Raw genomic sequence first — 9504 nt, 5'->3', positions numbered from 1 at the left:
AGTGCACCCGAGATTAATATCGGGGCAACTGGCCACAAGGAAGGCGTTAAAGGCCGAAATGTTAAGCCTGGACCGGGCTCTAGGATAGTTTCTCGTGCCGGGAAGAAGCGGGCACCTATTGGGGTCAGCAGGCAAAGTAAAATAAATAGCATAATGGTCAGACCAGTCAAGGGGAAGGGCAGGGTAGGTGCAGTCGAGCGGAATGTTAGAAAGGACGGGGTCGAGTAGGTGACCAGCCTGATGGGTAGGACCTTTATTGCGAAGTATTAGATTGATAGCTTCGCAATCAGATAAAAATGTGCAGCTTAGACGATTCTGTGGGTCCTCTAGATGGAGATTTAAGTCTCCCAAGATGGTAAAGTTGGCTGCCTTCATGACAAGGGGGGCTACGTAGTCCGCAAATGAGGTTAGCCACTGTGTGGGTTTATCAGGGGGACGATAAATAAGTAGGCCTGATAGTGTCACTCGAGGAGAGACAACTAACTTGAAGAGTGCGGCTTCACAGTTTGCTAAAGAGACGGCATCCAGGGAGCAGGAATGCGTATCTTTAAAAATAATCGCTATGCCCCCCCCCTTTACCGGTGGCTCTGTCTTGCCTGACTATTACGAAACCGGGTGGCAGGGCACAAGCTATATCAGGGCCGGAACTTGCCAGAAGCCAGGTTTCCGTAAGGAACAGGGCATCTGGCAGGGTGGAAGACAGTAAGTCAAAAATGTGATCCCTATTTTTGGGCAGGGATCTACAGTGGATACTCCAAAACTTGTAGGGAGGAGTAGATGATGCTGAGGGTATGGTATCTGGGGGGCTGGGTTACCTGCTAGGTCACGCCTTATGGGTGGGACCTGGGAGGGGGGTGGTTACACCCCCTTCCCTTTGTCCAGTTTCGCGCCAGGACTGGGGCTGGAGTGCCCCAGCACCGGTTTGAACTGGACTATGCATGGGACACCTTGTGTGCCCCAGGCATGTCTCATTCCTTTCAGCCCTCCCTGCCCCAATACACTAAAGTCTGTCTGGGGAGGTGCTAGCACCTCCCCAAGCAGGAAACCTATTGTCCAAGCCTCCCTTGCCGGGATCACTCCCAGCAGCAGGAGGTCAGACTCGTGTCTGTGGCAGCAGCATCCATTTTGTGATGCTGAGGCTTTGGTTAGAGTTAAACAGCAAAGTAGGATTTTAACATGTCTCTCCCTCTAGAAGGGAGGAATAATATCCTCATCAACAGAAATGGTATGGGGGTATTATTCCAAAGTGTTAGACACCTTACAAGACATGTTTTGTTAAAGCCAAACCATAGTTACCATAACCGTTTAAGATCATAAGGCACTTTAAGAGTATATGGTAGGCTATATCATAGAACAGCTATAAGGACATGGTTCCGAAAGCTGCAGACAGGCTCAGCTCATGCTAGAGCACCATCTCACATGTTACCAAGCACTCTGCCTCCAGGATTGTCAAGGCCTGCCATAGGAGTGACTGATAGTTACACATGTGTCTATATATAAGGGTAGATATAGGCATACTATATCTAAGCAAGGGGTGATTACACGACCTTGCCCCAGCTGAGTGATCAGCCAGTTGTGTCTGATTGGAAGGCCAGACCAGGGGTGGCATAATACATGCTGCAGCCCCTGGGAGGCCTAGGGTACACCTATGCCCTGGGTACCTAGGGTACACTGTACAGGGTCCAATAAGGTGATCCTTACCAATTGGGAATGTACCTAGGGTACATGGAGTCCATTTTAAAGAGAGAGCAGATAGCCTGAGACCCTGAATGGCAGGATCTCAGGCCAACTAAGTCGAAAAACCTGCTAGACACTAGGCAAAAAGTTGGGGGTAACCATAGTCAGATATCCACCTTCCTACACAACCCCCCCCCCAAACGAAAGGAGATAAGGCTGGCCTTGACAAGGTAAGCCTCTATTGCCTAAGTGGCCATATAAGGAAGAACCAGCACTGGCATGGTTACCCCCTGTCTCATGGTCCACTAAGCAATCCCTCATCCTAAAGGTATCATAGGGTCTCCACAATAGGAAATCTCTACCTTTGGTGTGTCTTTGCAAAGTAAAAGGCTGGTGTTGAGATGGAGTACTGAAGTGAGTGTCCTCAAAGTGAGGCCTCAGCTTCCTCCAATCATCCTTCACCATGGATGCCTTTCTTTCTTTCACTGAGTTGCAATGTGCTCTCAGGATCAGCCTCTGGCTACCTAAAGCTGGAGGCTGGGTCCCTTTTGTGGGCTTACTGGAGGGACAGGTCAGGTTTGGGGCCCTAAGGTCCCATGTTTGCCTGTGCCCAACAGAATCCCTCTGGGGGAGGTCCCTAACTACCTGTAAAGGAGATCCCTCAGGAATGTTTTTAACCATCACCTGGCTAGGGCTACTAGCCAGGCAATCCTCATTCTTTTGATGGGGGGGGTTCTTGTGGACAGGGGCCCTCTTGGGGTCCACTGGCCTCCCTGACCTCTGCCGCCCTGGGCTGACTGAGGCAGGGTAGAAAGAGGCAGGCTACCTGCACCAGACTGGGTCCCACCTTGGAAGGGGCCACTGACATCAGAGGCTCTGCCAGGCCAGGCCTGGCTACCTCTGGGGCAGTTCCTTCACAAGGGGTGAGGTCAGATCCCTGAGGAGGCTGACCTTTTCCTAATGTCTGGGGAGAGGGAGACTTTTCTTCCTCCCCACTACTCTCTGTTTGTGTGGAGTGATCCATAGTTTCAGGCTTCACTACACCTATGTCAGTCTGAGTATGGGCTGAGACCATTACAGCCTTGCCAACCTTTTCAGGGAGGCACTCAGTTTGGGTTTGAGCTGTGACTGTCACAGCTCTGCCAATCTCTACAGGGAAGTATGTCTTTGCCTGGGCTGTGGCTACCACTGCCCTTCCAACCTTTTCAGGGAGGAAATCTACTTGGACAGGGGTTGTGACTGGCACAACCCCACTACCCTTTTTTGAAAGGCCTACCATTTTCGAATGGGTGTCTTGTTCAACTCCAGCCCAAGCTGAGAGTTCTAAGTCATTCCACAGTAAGCAGTCCACAGGCAAGGTTGGAGACACTGCCACCCTTTTAGGGCCAGTGACACCTCCCCAGCTGAGACATACCTCTGCCATGGGATGACTTTTCTGTTTGCCATCAATGTTAGTTATCTGGTATGAGAAACCAGGCAAAAGCTGCTCAGAGGGAACTAGCCTATGGGCCACCATAGTGATGCTAGCTCCAGTGTCTCTGTAGGCCTCAGCTTTTCTACCATTGATGTAGGGCTCCTGTCTGTACCTACCCAAAGTGTTGGGACAGGCAGTGAAGTTGGCAAACCCCATGCCACCATCACAGACAAGAGTAGCTGCTGCAGGGGAATTGGCTAAGCCAGAGTCCCCCTGTGTTCCCCAAGAAAACCCAACCAAATTTTTGGGGGCACTCCCACCACCTGGGGGATTACTGCTGACAGTAATAGGTGGTGTGACAGGAGTAGTTGGAGGAGCAGTTTTGTTTTTAGCCTTTGGGCAACTGTTGTCAGTTTTCCAATGCCCAGGAGTTTTACACTCATGGCAGTAAGGCTTTTTAACTGTGGTAGAGGAGGGAGCTTGGGACCCACCACTCTGTGTGTAGTTTTGGGGCCCTGAGGAAGATTTCTCTTTTGCTTTATCCCCACCCTTCTCTTGAGGCTTGGTGGTATCTTTCTTTTGGTCACCACCCTGATTTTTAGGCCTAATCCTGGTCCTGACCCATTTATCTGCCCTCTTTCCCAATTCTTGGGGAGAGGTCAAATCTGAGTCTACCTGGTGTTGATGGAGAAGCTGGTTCTGACAATTACTAAGGATCTGCTCCCTCATAATCAAGTTGTACAATCCTGTATAGTCCTGCACCTTGCTGCCAGTTAACCAACCTTCCAAAGCCTTAGTGGCACAATCCACAAAATCAGACCAGTCCTGTGTCTGTGTCTTCTGGGTGTCTCTGAACAACAACCTATATTGCTCAGTGGTTAAGCCAAACCCATCTATCAGAGCACTCTTCAGGACTTTGTAATTGTTAGCATCCTCATCACTGACTGTGAGGAGCTTGTCTCTACCTTTGTCAGAAAAGGAGAGCCACAAGATAGCTGCCCACTGACTCTGGGGTACCTGCTGTACTTTGCAGGCCCTCTCCAAAGCAGTCATCCACTTGTGGATGTCATCCCCATTCTGATATGGGGGGACTATCTTGCTTAGGTTTCTATGGTCATAGGACCTATCCCTATCTCTAGAAATGTTGCTGCCACCAGTGGGTTCTGACCCACACAATTTTTGCTCTCTAGCCAGAGCAAGCTTCTCCTTGGCAAGGGCAAGTTCTTCCCTCTGAATCCTCAGATTAGCTTCCCTCATTCTGGCTTCATGCTCCTTTCTCTCAGGGGAAGTCATTCCCCTGTGAGAGGAAGCATTACAGATTCTAGAGACATGGGAGTGGATGGATTCCCTTGAAGGTGATCTGTCTTTCCTGCTTCTCTGGTTAAGCCCACTTGGGGGTCTGTATGGGGGGACCCCATGCAAACTCCCATGTAAGCTTAGGTTAGCCTGGCTAAGTCTTCCTACTTGGCCCTGGCTGTCTACCTCTTCATCTGAAGTCCCATCTGACTCATCTGTGGTGGGTAGACCCTTATCTACAGCTATGGCACCATACTTGGCAGCTCTTTCAGCATCATAGGCCTCCAGAAGCTCCACTAGCTGTCTAAGGGTAGGGTTGGAACCCTGTTTTAATCTCCTGGAGGTACACAGTTGTCTCATCTCCTGGAAAGTGAATGCATCATATCTAGAGGGAATCTGTCCAGGATTCTCCTCTCCTGAGGGAGTATCAGTGTGATCTCCATTCAGGGACATGATTCTAGTGAGGGTGTGGTGGGTGCACCTACCTACACTAGTTGTATCTACTAAACCTCTCTAGTAGTTGTAGTCAGGGTGTGTTGCTCCCTTCAACCTACAACCACTAAGTCCAGTAGGACTTAAGTATTATAATCTATGTTATATGTACCTAAACAATATCTGTGTGATCTTTCAATTTAGTATCTCAAGATTACAATGGTATTACAACAGTAAGCTCAGATCCCAACGCTGCTCACCAATGTGAGAAGTTGGCCTGATGTATGATGTCACTAGTTCTAGTGTACACCTTATATCAGTCCAAACAACCCTTATGGTGATTGGTTGTAAAGTCAACCTTATAGACCAGCTATCCTAGTGGTAGCATGGACAAGAGCAGTCTTAGGCTAAACTCTGAATGGCATGTGAAGCCAGCTGTGATACCATATATAATCCCTTGAATACCAAATGAAAGGACACCACAACAGATATATATATAAAATAAAGTGTATTTATTCTAGTCAAACCCTCAGCACTCTTTATGAGATTAGAGGTAAGTACAACACAGTCTTATTTAAGCATACATTAAGTCACACAGGTAAGTAATACAGTTAGGCCCTAGGGGCCACGCAAACCATATACTAAAGAAGTGGTATAAGGACCACTGTCACGGAAATAGGATAGGCCTAGGCCTAGGGAATCGCTGGGCTACACTACACTAGCAACAGTTAGGAAGTGGGAGGCCCACGGGATTCAGGTGCAGAGTGGAAACACTCACGCGTAATGCGTAAAAGTCGATAGAAATAGTAGTTGTTAGAACTTAACAGTTTAAGGACACTTCTGAAGCAGCTAGAGAGTCGGGACTCGGAAACTAGACCCTAGGATAGTCACTACCCTTGTGAGCACCGAAGTACCCAAGTTACCTAGCCCACAGGCTGCGGGTGCATAGGTGTGAACTTGCGTCGGGTTTCGTCGTGGACTTCTATGGATGCCTGAAAGAAAGTTGCTGACAGGCAGTCAGTGAAGAGTGTCCGGTGGATCCCAAGGCTGGGATCAAGAAGAGAGGAGACCTGCAAGCAGAAGGGACAGAGTCAAGGTCACTAGCCAGTGACCACGTGGAACCAGGAAGGAACCAGGCGATGTCGTGAAGATTGCAGGTGAAGGTGAAGCTTGTCGCTGCAGCCACGAGGACCAGGAAACGTCGAGGACCACCAGGACCAGGAGGCGAGCTGTCCCACGAAGGCTCTTGCTGTCGGCGGCGTTGAAGTTGAACTAGGACTCACCAAGCCTTGGCAAGCGGAACCCACGAAGAACGGAGGACTTGCTTCTGGTGCAGGCCAGGAAGGTCTGGGGTGCTTCTCTTTTGCAAGGAAGCGGGAGCCAGTCTGGAGGAGCCAAACCAGCAGTGAAGATTTCTGGATGCGTCGTCACAAAGGCCACTAGCCAACGGGCAAGCAACCGGACAGACGCGGCAAGCAGGAAAATGCAGAAGGGCCCCACGCAGGACTCGTGGAGTGTGGGGGGCTGATCTTCGGTGCAGATGGTGCTTGGGGTGGGGGCTTCTCAATCCCCGGTGCACAACTTCGAGGGTGCCTCAGAAGCTGCGCTGGAAGATACTAGCCACTTTTCCCAGGTAGCCGGTCCCACGTCTCTCGTCGCCTCCACGGATCTCAGCTCGGCTGTGGATGTGGATCAGGGTCGGAGAAGTCTGGAAGTCAAGGCTCTGGTCGGGCTCTGCAGTCGGTCCCTCGTAGAACTTCAGCAAAGCAAAGGGTAGTCTCTTGATGGTGCCTGTTTGCACAGGGTAGCCACTCCTTGGCCACAAGGGAGATTCTTTAGTCTTCTTCTTTCGTCGAATGTCGAAGGTCCAGAGTTTCTGTTCAAGTTGCAGGTTCAGGATAATCTAATCTCCTGGGGCCCAGCTACCACTCTTATACTAATCTGGGGGGCTGGGTTACCTGCTAGGTCACGCCTTATGGGTGGGACCTGGGAGGGGGGTGGTTACACCCCCTTCCCTTTGTCCAGTTTCGCGCCAGGACTGGGGCTGGAGTACCCCAGCACCGGTTTGAACTGGACTATGCATGGGACACCTTGTGTGCCCCAGGCATGTCTCCTTCCTTTCAGCCCTCCCTGCCCCAATACACTTAAGTCTGTCTGGGGAGGTGCTAGCACCTCCCCAAGCAGGAAACCTATTGTCCAAGCCTCCCTTGCCGGGATCACTCCGAGCAGCAGGAGGTCAGACTCGTGTCTGTGGCAGCAGCATCCATTTTGTGATGCTGAGGCTTTGGTTAGAGTTAAACAGCAAAGTAGGATTTTAACATGTGTCTCCCTCTAGAAGGGAGGAATCATATCCTCATCACCAGAAATGGTATGGGGGTATTATTCCAAAGTGTTAGACACCTTACACAACATGTTTTGATAAAGCCAAACCATAGTTACCATAACCGTTTAAGATTATAAGGCACTTTAAGAGTATATGGTAGGCTATATCATAGAACAGCTATAAGGACATGGTTCCGAAAGCTGCAGACAGGCTCAGCTCATGCTAGAGCACCATCTCACATGTTACCAAGCACTCTGCCTCCAGGATTGTCAAGGCCTGCCATAGGAGTGACTGATAGGTACACATGTGTCTATATATAAGGGTAGATATAGGCATACTATATCTAAGCAAGGGGTGATTACACGACCTTGCCCCAGCTGAGTGATCAGCCAGTTGTGTCTGATTGGAAGGCCAGACCAGGGGTGGCATAATACATGCTGCAGCCCCTGGGAGGCCTAGGGTACACCTATGCCCTGGGTACCTAGGGTACACTGTACAGGGTCCAATAAGGTGATCCTTACCAGTTGGGAATGTACCTAGGGTACATGGAGTCCATTTTAAAGAGAGAGCAGACAGCCTGAGACCCTGAATGGCAGGATCTCAGGCCAACTAAGTCGAAAAACCAGCTAGACACTAGGCAAAAAGTTGGGGGTAACCATAGTCAGATATCCACCTTCCTACAGAGGTGAACTTGGACTCAAAGTGAATATGACGCGGACTTTACTACATGATTCACTGGAAAGGATATGGTCTGGAGGATAGAACATGGGAACCAGCCGGGCATGTGCACGCTCTTTGCTTGCTTCCTCTGTTTCATCTCCGGCACCCTGATAAGCCCAAACTGGCGGAAAATGCTATTGGGGGAGGGGTGTGTACTGTCGGCAGAGTACTGCGGCTCCTTTAAGGGGAGCGTAGCCTTTTAGACTGCTCACTCCCCTGCAGGGAGTTGCTTGTTATCAATGAGATTTATTGCCTGGTGATGCTCCAGTCGGCGTCCTTCCTTCCATACAACGTTCTTCTAAACTAACTGGTGGTGCTTTGGTCAGCATCTTTCTCAGGCATCTTCTGTCTACTGGGTGTAGTCGTGGCTCTGGTCCCTGCTGCTCCAGTATCGGTTGAGGAGACGCAGTGCACCTGACTTCTTGGAGTGGCTGCCATCTTGTAAACGCTTCGTTTTGCCTTAGAGCAGTCGTCAAGAACTAAAAGGGAAAAGAACGTCAAGGAGAATTATTAAACTCCATTTGGGTAACACACATGAGGTGCTTGCATTTATTTAAAAGGAATTACTTATCTGAATGTGTTCTTGTCTTGGGGAGCCATTATTTGAGAAAATAATTTACCTTACTGTTATTCTGGTTTTCTGGAGCAGAGTTTTTGCTGTCTGGCAACCTATAAAGTAAATGTTTACCTAAAACCCATGCACACAGCAAAGGTATATAAAATCCCATTCTTTACAATGTGCACCAATACATGCTTACCCCCATTCATTTTTTCCCCTTAATTTAACAGCTTTCCAATGTTTGGAAAGTGTTCAACAACCCAACATATATCAATTACATTCGAAACTCAAACAAAATTACAATACAATAATTCTGGTTCTGCGGATTCCACTTTTTTCATCACCCTATGCATTTTGGGAGTTTGTCCCTTCTTCAGGCACCCCTGTATTTAAATGAGCAAATAAAAAAAAAATATTTTAGTCCACAACTCACATTACAAAGAAATCAATGTCATCCTCATTTGATTCAAAAACTCCTATGTCAAAATGTCATGTCTGTATATGAAGTTTGACAGAAAACGTGTTAGTGAATCTATGTGCAACCACATGCACTGGCTGTGTCCATGTCACCCCCGTTGTCTGACTGCGTTATATCACTACAACGAGCCCTTCATCTCTTGTTAGTTAAGCAACACCTTACTTACAACTACTGAAAATCCAGTGCCTCAATTTACTCTTTGCATCACCTACGGTGCATGCAACCTCTAGTTATATTTTCATATTCACAAGTGGAAAAAACAAGCAATCCCTCTTAGTGGATTATAATGCCCACCACCTGTAAATACCCGCAAACTTAGGGGAGCAATGTGGCCCACCAGAAAAGGTTTGAGCTCACCACCAGTCAATTCAAGCAAAGTTTCAGCGCAACAATCTGCTGATCAACTAAATTCAAGGAAGAGTTGGGGATCACAATATGCCCCATCCAAAAACGGTTTGAGCTCAACAACATGCTCACCACCATAACATACAATTAAATAAGAGACAAAATCTTCCAACTTCATAAGTAAATCAAACAAAGTAAATAAATACTGAGTAGCACGAACACTGCCCCAAAACCAGCAACAGTATGAATAGTTTGGGATG

The sequence above is a fragment of the Triturus cristatus genome, chromosome 1_1 (assembly GCF_964204655.1).
Source record: "Triturus cristatus chromosome 1_1, aTriCri1.1, whole genome shotgun sequence".
NCBI classification, from domain to species: Eukaryota; Metazoa; Chordata; class Amphibia; order Caudata; family Salamandridae; genus Triturus; species Triturus cristatus.
Note: the sequence above shows the minus strand (reverse complement) of the source record.